Below are 13,043 nucleotides of genomic sequence, written 5' to 3'. Positions count from 1 at the left end.
TTACTTTACTTATAACTATATTTGATGTCATAAAAACATAAACCAAGTTTGTTTTTTTTCTAATTTTCTCCAACTACAGTCTAAACTTTAACCTCTGCTATTATTTAACAACAAACACTTTCATTATATTGATACCTAAGAGAGGTTTTGGTGAGAAACAAAACACACACACTGACACACACACAAGCACGAACACTGTTGAGGTACAGTTCCTGTTTCCCTGCCTGCCTGGATACCATTTCACCCATTAAACTATTCTGGTCATTTACAAGTTTTCCCATTGCTGCTGCTGCTGCTGCATTTCCCCTCCTTGCTGAGCTTTAACCTGCCTGGTGTTCACCACAGAGGCCTTGTTCTTGTCATCGTTGGAGTGAAATATGTATCTGTGTGTTGCTTTTTTTTCCTGGTTTTCACTTGTTTGGGCCTGCATAAACCGCTCAGGTAGAGGTTTATAGAGGCTGGCTGTGAACATGGAGTGTGTGTGTGTGTGTGCGTGTTTGCGTGTGCGTGTGTGCGTGTGTGTGTGTTTCTGGGCGTCGCACTCTGGAGGGTATTGGTAGCAGACAAACGTAACCCCTCAAATAAGAAAATATCCAAATGAGACAGAAACAGACTTTGTCTGAACATCTAAATATGGTTTAAAAGTTTAGGTTTTTTGTTGTAAACAAACCTGATTTTAAACATATTTGTTCAGGTCAAATTTGGACAAAGATGATGTCTGAGCTCCAAAGTCACGGTTTTATTTTTCAAACTGCTGCATGGATGTTTGGAGCGTCTGCAGAAAAGGTTGCGAGAAAGCATAGATGTCGATGTAGTTAAGACTCATTAAGAATTACTGATGTAATTAAAAGAAAAGTTAGGGCTTCTCAAATGAAAACTAGGCAACTGTTTATGAAATATATAAAAAAAACTTAAACACAAGAGCTACCAATTTAGATAAAATCTACATTTCAACATGGCTACCTTATTATCTACATTAAAACTTGCTTAATTCTTTGTGGCATAGACTCCACAAGGCATCAAAAACATCTGGAGAATTTGATTTGTATTGTAATAATAGCATTATGCAATTGCTGCCAATTTGTCAGCTACACTATGATGGATCCGTGTTTTCATGTTGTTTACGCCAAAAACTGACTACCATGTGAAAACAACAAAGCAGCCGTCATTTTTCACAACCTTTCATTGTCCAATTTTGGTAAGGCTTTCTGAATCACCGCCTCAGTTTCCTGTTCTTAGTGTGGTCGTCTGCAGCTGTAGCTCATCTGCTTTAAGGTTTGACCAGTTGTCCATTCAGAGATTGGCATCCCACATTCCTTGGTTTTATAAAACGTTTCCATGACTGTTGCATTTCTATTCTCTCAAGCAGTCATCAAAGAAGTGATTTTCATTGACAGACCTGGATGTTTTCTCTTTTTGGACCATCCTCCATAAATCTGAGCAATGTACAGAATCAGCGGTTTCTGAAATACTCAACCGGTCTAGTTTTCTGTTTTATGGTAGAAAATGTAGGTGTCCCACGCTCTTTTGGTGTTAATGTTTTAGAGGTCTTTGTTGTGACCAAAAATAGATTCAATGAGATGTCTGAGATAAAAAGGCCATAAAAATATTGTCCAGGGTTAGGAGAAAAGTGTGAGATTATGTCAAAATTGTACTTCTTCATTCAAAAACAACCCAAAATGGGAGAAAAACAGACCCCATGCTGTTGATGAGTGTGCCATAAGTCTCAGTCTGACATAAATTGGACAAACTTTTGGGTTCTTTTATGACCAAACTAGGGTGATCATCTAAATTCGCTTCTTCTTCAGTTTTAACAGGAAAGACTACTTTCTTATTCTGCAATATTCTTCCTAAAAATGAACAGAAAAATATTATGTAGGCTAAGACTGTTGATCAAAAGATACCAAAAATGACCCAAAAATAAAAGATGTCACTTTGAGCTTTTTTTTAGTTTATCAATATCATCCCTGCCAGCACATTCCTATCGTTTCTGCTTGTCGCATACTTTTAATTCAACTGATCTCGGTTCAGTTTTATTTAATTAAGCGCTAACGAGGCAGTGAAGGGTCTGCAGCGGAGGAGTTCACGGTCTCTGTGTTTCAGGCTCTTTTTTTTTTTTAATTATTTGTGTTCTGATCTTCCTCACAGAGCCCAGGGTTAACAAGCGTAAGCTGTGGAGGGTGGCTGTAATTGATTTCAGGGATGGGCTAAAAGGTTCGCAGGCAGGTTCAATCCCGTGATTTTTAAGAATTTATCTGAAAATTTGTTTATTATTTTTGCCGTCCATTCACGTCAAGGCGCTTAGAAACCAACAGGCATTATAACAGCTTAACATAAACATATTTGCCGGTGACTGAGTGATTGTTTTGGTTTCATTCAGTCTTTGTTTCCAGAAAGCAGCAGTGGATGTTTCTAGATGCGCCCACTTTTGATGCTTATGTTTTAGCCTTTAATAAGCCTCGGCGTGCCCGCCGCAACACATGGAAACCTCCAGGGATCCATGAAGGACTTAGGCCTAATTTGATATCACTGTTCAGCAACATATTTGAATATTCATTGGACTTAATTTCACTCGGACACCGCCTAATTCATCCTGTATTGATGATGCATCACAAAACATTACCTCATGAGTAATATTCTCAATTTTTGCACAAAGAGAAAGAAGATCTAATGTAATTTTAATGCACTCTAGGAATTAAAGGAAAGGAGGTTATGTTTAGAAAATACACATCCACACACACACACACACACACACACACACACACACACACACACACACACACACACACACACACACACATATACCTAATGTGATTCTGAATGTGAATGCAGCCTCTGTGGCCATCTGGCCTGCATGTGTGAACAGAGGTGGCGAGAGCGCCTCGCTCTTCACGGTCAGCTAACCCTGTAGCTCTAATATTATCATGATAGTCCCGTTCCCCCGCTGTGAATGCGGAAGAGGCTCTTATGACAGTGTATTTAAAATTCATACAATTATGAAACAGCGGGAGGATTTCTCTGCCTCCGCCGCCCTCCCTCCCACCTTGTCACCGAGGAAGCCGAGGGTTTATCTGTAAAACAAAGAAAAGCCAGGGATCGTTTGCATAGTTAGCATAGTCTGCCTCGCAGGCACAATATGGATTTAATTTATATGCAAATGAAAGCAATAAAAAGGGAGAATACACACTGGAAATCTTGGCTGTTTAATAGGGAGGAAGAGTTGGGTTTGACGCAGGTAGCACAGAGCCACAGAATGAGGCGTGAAGAGCCTGAGCCGAGAACAACACAGTTATATAACAAGCAGAAAACAGCAGCAAGAGACGGGGGGCACAATTTAATAAGATTTACAAGGAAATTATATGAAGCAAGAACAAGATCAAGGAGCCTGGACATAGAAACAAATGGGGGACCTCCCATTGTGACGTTTAATTTTGGATTTTTTTAAAAATACAGTCTGCAAACAGCAAAGAAACATTTCTAAAAAAATATGCATTTAAGCTTTTAAAAATGTTTTGTTGTATATTTAAGCAACTTAGGCTTGACACACAAATACTTAATGCTTTAAATTAAAATGAAAACATCTAAATCGTAAATTCAGGAATATCCTCAGACTACTATGGGACCACACAAAAACTGTGGCTCCTGTTGGAGCTGCAGAGGCAGAGAGAAACATACAATAAAATACTCAAGCATGCATGAAAAGGAAGGAAGACACACACACACACACACACACACACACACACACACACACACACACACTCTAGGACAAAGCCATTTAAAAGAGCTTCTTAGATCACCACCCTGAGACGATGGAGGTGCAATGTTGAGCGTTTTGGAGCAATTCGTTCCAAGCTGTACAAGTAAAGGCAGACAAAGAAAGAAACCCTCCATGTGTGTCCTTCCTCACCTTTTCTCCTAAATAACTGTAAAAGCTGAACCGTTCTCCATCTAAATCATGAATACAAACACCACAGGTAGAGAAAAAAAAAATCTTTTTTTTTTTTTTGTTGCTGTATTTCTTCAGCCTTTATGAATGAGATTTGAACGTGTTTTATTTAAAATTAGACTTATCTGAGTATGCCAGGAACAGTGGTGTGATTTAAAATGTTCAAATTAAGAAAATAAAATAAAAATTTGTGCATACATCAATCAAAACAAAGAACAAAATTATATGCAACAAAATAATATGTTGTAAATTATAGAGTATGATGTGCATCATAAAGACATCTGAGGTGGAAGTAAAAGAAAATACAAAACACAAAACAGTAGAAAAAGAAACTAGCATGATGAGAAAATAAATGATTTATTTTAGTATTTAAATGATCATAGCAATTAAATCTGAAAATGATTACTTTTTAGCACAATTTGTATAATATATTTGAAAGCATTGTTTGAATAAAACCACACCAAATGCAACAAATTTACGTCGCATTTCTAGCTAGTCAGAAAAAACATCTGTCACTGCTATAGCTAATGGATTAGCATCACCTTTAGCAAAACAAAGTAGGATTTTATTTTTAATTCTGAAATTAAAAATGTTTATGTTAACATGTTAGAAATTTCTGATAACAAGAAGACACACATTTTTCTGCAGTTCATCAGTAACTAAAGCTAAATGTGGCTTTGGCTTGTTCTGGTAGTTTTCTAGCTAGTTAAACATTTAATTTTCTGTTAGCATGCTTGATCTTAAAAACAGTTACATTCTTATTAATGTACATCAGGCTTGTACAGTCTGATGTACATTAGCATAAAAAAGGCAGGGAAATCATTTGAAAACACAAAACTCATGCTGTCAAAAATACGACTAGCATGGACTGTCAAGAGGTCGAAAACAGTTGCAGTGTTTGAGAGGACAGGCATTTGAGGACACTTGGCGTAAAAAGACACAGCAAGAATGATTTTCAGCCTGAGCCTCATTTTGTGTGGGTGCTTCTTTTTTTTTTTTTTTGCTTCAGGAGTACACAGATCGCTTCTCACCACGGGGGAAATTTACTCTTGGCTTATTGTGGCCTGTCAACGGCACCACACTATCTCGGAGCGACACACACAAATGGACAAAGGTGGCATTGAGAGGGAACCTCCCACAATGCAGCTGAGCATCCAGGGGGGCTCTCTGCTCCAACAGCCGTGATCTCACCGCGCTAAATCCAGATTACATGGGGGATATACACAGCGCCACTTGTTTACACTGCCCGTCAGGGGGTGATTTGAGCAGAGGCCGGGGCATCGGCCATTGATGACACTGTATGTAATGCAACCAGTCTGTGTCAAAGTTAATGTCAATTGTCAAGTCTGTTTTTTGGATTTTTAAAATTTTTATTTATGTGTCAAATTGAGAAAAAAATGCAACAAAGATGTACAAAAAAAAACAAAAAACAAGAACATATTATTTTTCAGGATGTATTACAAAGGCCAAACTGTTACAATAATAACACTTAAATCCGTGCAGAGAAGCATAAAAATGTCCCACTTGTAAACAAAGTGTGTATTTCTCATACACGGGCTAATAAATACAGATTTTACTCCTGTGGCGTCTTTTCAACAGAGCCATGTGAATGCACACATTTATCCACCTGGGACTCCCCTGTTGTATGGGTGGTCGCACACACCTCTGCCTCTTCTTGATGCCTTTCACATGTGGAAACCATTTACCTTCTCGCTGCCTCCCTCTCTCCGTCTCATCGTCTGGGTGAAACAGTTGGAAAGCCAAAGCCGTGAGAACGGGATGGCCATCGATGAAAACGTAGAGCGTTCTGTTGGTCCGCCGCCCCCCCACCCTGTCCTCGACGCGCCGTTAGAGCAAAGCGGCACATTCTTTGGAGGCTGGCATGCTGTTTCCTACAGCCACCGGTGCTGAGAACGTAGACGAAGTGCGACCCCTGACCGCGTTTCAGCAGGTGACTAGCCAAAACGTAATACCCTTTTAATCTTTGAAGTCATTTGTTAGTTTATTTAGTTTGAAAAAAAAAAAATCAATAGTTGACTTGTGTGTCCGTCTGGTTGGCTACCCTATCGCTCCTCTTCTCACACTTCAAAAGCAGCAGCGCCTATGGATCCCGGCCTGTCCTCCTTCCCCATTCCGTCTTTCTTCGCGGCGGCTCAGAGGTGCCGAGAGGTGATTCGGGGAAGCGATTTGTCATATTCAATTTACATATGGCTGTCACAAAACTCCTTCAGGCTGAGCACTGATGTCATCCGTGTGTGGGGCCCTCTTTGGCGACCCGGTGCATGGGAAGACTTCTCTCTGTCATGGGGGGTAGAGAACCTTCCCCTCTTGGGAGTAGCTTCCCCGTTTCAACAGTATGATGAATGTGGGGCAGCACTTTTCGATGTGTGTGTGTGTGTGTGTGTGTGTGTGTGTGTGTTTGTGTGTGTTTACAGGGTGTGATATTGGTGGATGAGCTTTGCTTGTTCCTGTGTATACAGCAAAAAATACTGGTTCAATTGTGAAAGAAATCAGGCAGAAAGTGTTTTCCTAACTTCTGCTGAAGCTTTGTGTTCGTTGTGACTGAAAAATATCAAAAGGTCAGATACTGCTTTTACTTCAAAATATGATAGTTAGTCCTGCTTTTGGTGCATCTTAATAATCATGAATTATACCTACTTGTTTCAGAGTCGCATGAAGCAATTAAGTAATAAAAGTCACTCAGTAAATTAATCTCCAGCTAGGCCGTCAGTTTGTTTTCGAACAAGATCTACAAACTTGTCTAATCCTTAATAAATCGTCACTCACTCACCTCTGTATGCTGAATGCTTGAAGTGGCTCCAACGACACACTAGACTGACCTATTTATTTTAACAGCTTAAGGAATACAGCCCTGATAAGCTACATTACAATATATTGATGTTCAAGTCAATCGAGATCAAAATTTATCCAAAATAAACCGTCTAGGAATAATTCCTCACCAGACTATTGAGTGATTATTATCACAAATATAAATAAGTAAATTTAAGTACATTTCTCAATAATTTGTTTAAAATATTGAATGTTTATTAAAATGGGGAGACAAGTCAAATCAACAGGAAATATTTTCTCAATATACTAATGTATAAATAAACGGACAAAAACAAATCTAAACATTAAAGTTATTAAAGGTAATTCTACAATGTACAATATTGTAATGTTCAAAATACTAATAAACTAATTAAAAATCAGTTAATTATCTCCAGGAAAATGGTTTCACAGACTAGAGTTTAGACTTCACAAACATCATCTTCATCAGGGAGCCATCAGAGGAGGAATTTAAATTTTTGGAGCTATCTTCAAGCCACAAGCTTTCAACATCCGAACAAGCACAGAAGAAGAAAGAAATGTTGTTTTGATGTGACCCAGAGTGAAGCAATTCATACAGTTAAATGGTCAAATCTAACTTGTTTGTGGACGTTACAGGAATTTAGACACATTTTAAAAACACATCTATAATTTTAAATAAATGTTAACTTGAAATATATGGACAAAAAAAAACATTTTTATAGTCTTTTCACTATAAATTTAGTTTTTTCTTCAGACACAAATACTAGCTTATTTTAAGCCTCTTTACCTTATCAATAAATCCAAATAGAACAAAAATTTGTCGTTTATCTGTATATTAACAACTCTAGCACTTAGAGGCATTAGAGGTCGTAACCTATTCACCACAATTTGCTTTTTACTGATGTGTTTTTCTTTCTATGACAAATGAGGCGCAAAATAATCCCTAATTATGACGCTGACATTTGGGTAAGGTAAACAAACGCAGCGAACACGACTGCAGCAGTCAGAAAACTCTTCAAGGGGTCAATTGTCAGAGGGGTATTTTGCAAAAGGCTGCCTTAAGAAGAAGCCAAGAAGGGGTTGTGTAGTTTCTAGTGATCATCCCCTTGGCAGGCGTCCAAAGGAGGAAGTCGAAGTTATTTATGAGGCCTGGCTTAACTGAAGGCTGAGTAGCTTCCCATATTCAGGGAATCTCAGCGCTCCATCACAGACATTAAATGCAATTTGAAGGCAAGTAATGTGCTGCTCAACGGCTTACGTCCAGTAATCTCAAATTTCTTGAAAATATGCTAATTTAGCGTCACAGTCGCCTGCATACATACATAAGCTGCAAACACACACACACAATCTCACACGGGGTAACAGTTGTGGTTACGAAGCCGACTCATCTCTGAATCTGGGCAGCAGAATGCGAGAGCATGAATGACTGTTTTAACACGCAGGCAGCACAATGTGTGGTCTGCAGCGTACAGTCGAGCTCTTCAGTCTGTCTGAATGGCTGTTTCTGTTTGCTTGCTTGCCTGCCTGACGTCAGTCTGTCCGTCAAGCTGTTTGTCTTTGTCAGTCTGTGAGTTAGATTAGGAACAATAAGAATGCTGCTCATAGCAACATACTTCTTCATATGCATTAAAAAGGAATAACACCAGAAGATACCATGCGTTAAAAGTATGATAAATTATCGGCCATGTTTTTATGACAAATGAGCTAATCATTTAAACATCCAGAGGGCAAATTGTTTCCTCATGTCAGCATATCGTCAGACAAATTGACTTGTGTCTGTATTATTGTCATTAAGCAGCAGGATACAGTGTATCTGAGTCAGAAATGGCCTGATTCTAGTTTTTAACTTACAATAAACTGATTTATTTGACCTTTAAGTTGCTGACTTTGGTGGAAAAGACAAGTTCCAACTTTACATTTAAATGTTTCTTACTAAGGGTAGTTTTTGTGCTAAAAAAATGCTTTTATGTCTTAAATATCAGTGCTCCAACTAGGCTTGTATCTTTGAAGAACAAGAACTTTAGAGCAGATATTTCATTAACATTTAAATCCACAATGTTGTTTTCATTCAAAGAAAGGCTTGAAAACATCAGACTGCGTGTAATTATTATTCTGTATAAAGTAAAGTTCCTGGAGTAAATTGACTTTTCAGTAATATTTCATACTTTTAATATCACTGCAATCTGAGACATAGAAAAGGTGGTAAGTATAGAACTAAGTGGAGATTTGTTTGGATTTATTTAACTGAATAAAGTAATAAAAGCAGACAGAGAAAATGCCTGAATAGTTAGAGAAAACAACAACATAACCTCTTCTGTGTTAATGTTTAGAAACTTTTAATTAAATTTATGCACATATTTGAGAACAAAATATGTTTAAGTCACTTAGGAGTCATTTTGATATTCAGACTGAAGCCTAAAATCCCAGCTGCACACAAATGCAGCACGACAGCTGTTTGGAAAATCTTCCCAACTTGTGTTTTATACCATGTAAGGCAGGTAGCCATTTTTTTCCCAGCACGAATGTTGTTTACATTTAACACAATGTTGTTTCAGGTGAATATCTTAATCTCTATATCTCCTATTTGGGCTTGAGATCATGTTTGATATTATTCAGGTAATAACTGACAACATAAGTGCAACTAACCAGTCCACTTTTATTTGTATAAAGAAGATATTTTGATTTAAAAATATGCTGCGTAGTAATTTCTCATAGATAAAAGGTGTATTTCTGATCACGTTTAGTCTCTTTGGCCTCGTTTTTGGCTGGCAGGTGTGAGGCTGAGCACCTGCATGCTGGCTGTGACGAATCAGAGGGGTCAAAGTTCAAACATGCAATGTGGAAGACGTGTTCCACGACTGTCCGGGCCTTATGCAACAACGCAGAAGGAAGAAGAAAATAAAGCAGAAGCTCTGATCTCAATTTCAGCCCTTCTCTCTCCATCTTGGCCTGCCTCTATTAAAGTCAGAATTTCAGAAAATATCGAGAGCAGATGGCTCCGAGGCAAAAAACAAACATCAGAGAGAGTGAATGGAGAACGGGAATAAAGGAGGACGAGAGGGGCAGGAGGGAGCCAGAGTCCTGCACTTTCCCGTCAAAAGTGCGGATCAGAACCACAGATGTTTGTCGACAGAGGAAGAGCCGTCTCCAACAGCTGGTCAGGGATCAGATTTGGGACCTCCTACATCGAAATCACACTGTAGAAGCCACAAGCCAAGTAGCATTTAGCATCATTCGGTAACATAGATAGCTTTGGTTGCTGTTAGTTACAGTTAACATTAGCAAATAGGATGACACAAGTAGATTAAATCGAATGGGGCAAATGCAGAACAAACATGGAGGACTGCATTAAAATCAGATATGGAATCATGGAGAAATTGCTCCACTATCATGTAGCCTAGCATTTACAGAAAAAACTGGTTAGCATCTAGTCTTTCGTTTGAGTCTGCTCTGGTGTAAGGAGCATAGTGATATAAATCATTTGGAAAAGTTGGCGTTTTGATCAATACCAGGACAGAATCAAATGGAAGTCATGGGTAAATTGGCAAAAACAACTTGGGAAAACAATCAAAGCCACTGCAGTCGATTCTTCCAACATGGCGCCTCCAGTAATTAAGTGACGTAGTTGCAAAGGGTCAATACACTCTCATAATTGTGCCCTTTCTACAATGTGTAAACAATCTGGTAAATTCAGAAAGTCTCCCAGAGCTGAATGTGTTGGTCATCACATCTACAACCTCCTTAAAGACATCTGTGTTGGACTATTGTTGTTCCAATTGCGCAACAAAAATAATTATTCTGTAACTCTTACGCATTCCAAGGTGACTAGGCTTCACTAAGGAGGGTGTAACTTTACTACTTTTTTGCTTTTGTGCTGCAACTCATATTTATATGACTGACTACTCCCACACGCTCTAGAAACATCTGGAATTTAAGTGCTGATTTAAAGGTAAAAATAATTTTAATAGATAATTTCTTAAAAATTCTAATAAAAAAATTGAGCTGTGAGTATCCCGACGTCAATGCACACATATTATTTGATCTAGAAGCATTAGAAAATTAATATTTGATAGGCATAAAACATATATCAGACTAAACAAAAGCCTGGGTTCTTGTTTTGCTTTAATATAGAAAGTAATTTAAAGAAAAAAAACTAAGACCTGTTCTGAAAACAATGCTTATTTAAAAAAAATAAAATAAAAAAAAAACAGGGTTGAATTATTACATTACATTTGAGAGGCTTTTCTGTTAGGACATTTTCCAGGTTTTGGCTGTGTTTAAAGACAGATGTGAGAAGCTACAGTTTTTCATTATCGAGTTAAGTTGAGCCACATTGTTTCTTTCTGGACTGACCTGAAGATGATCTTGAAAAGGAGGCAGCTCTTACCAACTGTTTTAAATGCTTTGATTCTTTTTGCTACATTTTTAAACAAACAAAAACCAAAGCAATATTCAAACTGCACACATTCAGAAACGTTCACTCGCCTGTTTTCTCTCAAATCCGTCAGTCGATATCTACGCAAAACCCTTTAAACGCTCGATGGGAAGAGTGGAGTGATTGTTTTTCCATTAAGTAATATTACCACTACATAACAGCCACAGGTCGATGCAGAGCTCATTACGGCTGCAGGCTGATAATAATTAACCACTAATGTGCGTAGAAGCAGGCCCCCGATGGGCTGAGGGGAGAGCAGCACACTCCCCCCGAGGAAACGCACACAGCAGCTCGCTCCGACAGTTTATTTGGCTCACTTGCTTCACAAAAGAAACCAAAACAGGCCCCACAGAGTCCAAATGGGATTAAACACATGAATTAAACAGGAATGCAAAACGGAGAAGAGCTCGGCGAGTCTCAGCCTCCCGCTGACAAGAGTGAGTAAAGAATATTTCCTGTGGGTTTCATGTTAGGTTTCACCAACAAAATATAGATTTTGGAGTCGCTTGGAGTGAGTAATGGTTGGATGACGAGAGTCAAATGAGTGTTATTAATCTATCCAGTGGAGCAGTTAAGCAGTCGTGATGAATTTCCCCTCAGCGGGTTTTTCAAGAACAATTTGTTGTTTCCAGACAGTAAAATAGTTGCAAAAATATCTTCATCCAAAGTCAGAAATTAGATCTTTAAAAAGAAACAAACCTGCTAATTGAGCTTTGTTTGTTTTGGGTTTTATGGCAGCCAAAAAGAAAAGACTGGAAAGTTGAAGGTTGGATGTGGAAATGAATTTCCATGTACGAAGCTGCTGCATCCTAAGTGCACATATGAGCGATATCGCAGATCCTTCCTCCCAGAAACTAGTAGACTTTATAACTATCTCTGCTCCCAACAAACTCATTAAGTATTTACATCTCTGAGATATTATTTGCAGTTTTTTCTCAATTCAAATGACATTTCTGCAGATTTTTTTTTCTTCTTTCAAGTAATCTGTTGCTGTTTTCTATGCACTGATTTTAAATGATCCTACTCAGCTGCACTTCTCTTTCGGTCACTAAAGTATTTTTTATTGTAAATTTGCTCTCACAGTGTTTATATTTTTTAGCTTTAGCTTAAATAAACATGCTTCTATTTACATTTAATTGCTGCTGTTACACTTGAGTTTTTCCACAGCAGGACAGTAAAGAATATTTCTATTACAATATATTCTAAACTTGCAGGATATGCACTTTTAGCAAAAGGAGCTTATCTAAATATATTTTCCTCAATTTGATGATACATTAGATATGAATCTATATTTAATTAAAAGGTGTTTTATCTACTTTGTGTTATAGTTATGTCTACTGAGTGTTGGTCATTTATTTGGCGTTTTGGTCATTTATTTGGTCATTTGTTGTCATCTACTACTGGACACTTCATACCAACCATGTAACAATTCCTGCTCACAAGGTAGCAGTTTACTGAAAAGCTAATGATTTAGATTAATTTGTATAATTAACTCATAATCTAGCACATCAAGATATAGCATATGTCAACAGAAAATAATTTCTACCTAATTTTTAATATCGAAAATTAGCAAAAGATAAAAAATTCAAGGGTTTTCGACAATACTATGCAATGAAATTAAAGTATACAATGTATTTAGGTGATTTTATGACTGTATTTTGTCGTATTTACAATAAAAATTTATAAAATGGTAGATATGATTCCATTCAGCTTTTCCCTGACAAAACAGCTTCTAAATGGGAAGTTTTGATTACATAAAATAAAAGCACAGCTTTAATTATTAATTTCTGCACTTTCCCCCCAACTTCAAGAGGCAGGTAAAATTACACAGCACCAGGTCTGTCAGCATGAACA

General features: G+C 37.8%; 1 protein-coding gene across 3 annotated transcripts in view; it reads right to left on the bottom strand.

Moving 5' to 3' along the window:
* The window catches only part of cunh8orf74 (chromosome unknown C8orf74 homolog), a 121,794-nt gene that overhangs the window by 15,911 nt on the left and 92,840 nt on the right, over positions 1–13,043 (bottom strand). Inside the window, exons 7-8 of one of the 3 annotated variants that reach the window (XM_016673854.1) lie at positions 3,188–3,269; positions 52–3,071 (exon numbers count right to left, since the gene is read on the bottom strand). The exons of 1 other annotated variant lie outside the window; for it this stretch is intronic. The gene's annotated coding sequence lies outside the window, so the exon portion shown is untranslated. Of the gene's footprint in view, positions 1–51; positions 3,270–13,043 lie in introns of those variants that run through there. One more of the 3 variants, XM_007557068.2, reaches the window with a different exon arrangement.

This window comes from Poecilia formosa, unplaced genomic scaffold, assembly GCF_000485575.1.
Source record: "Poecilia formosa unplaced genomic scaffold, Poecilia_formosa-5.1.2 Scaffold83, whole genome shotgun sequence".
In the NCBI taxonomy this organism is placed as follows: domain Eukaryota; kingdom Metazoa; phylum Chordata; class Actinopteri; order Cyprinodontiformes; family Poeciliidae; genus Poecilia; species Poecilia formosa.
Note: the sequence above shows the minus strand (reverse complement) of the source record. Positions and strands in the feature narration are given on the sequence as shown.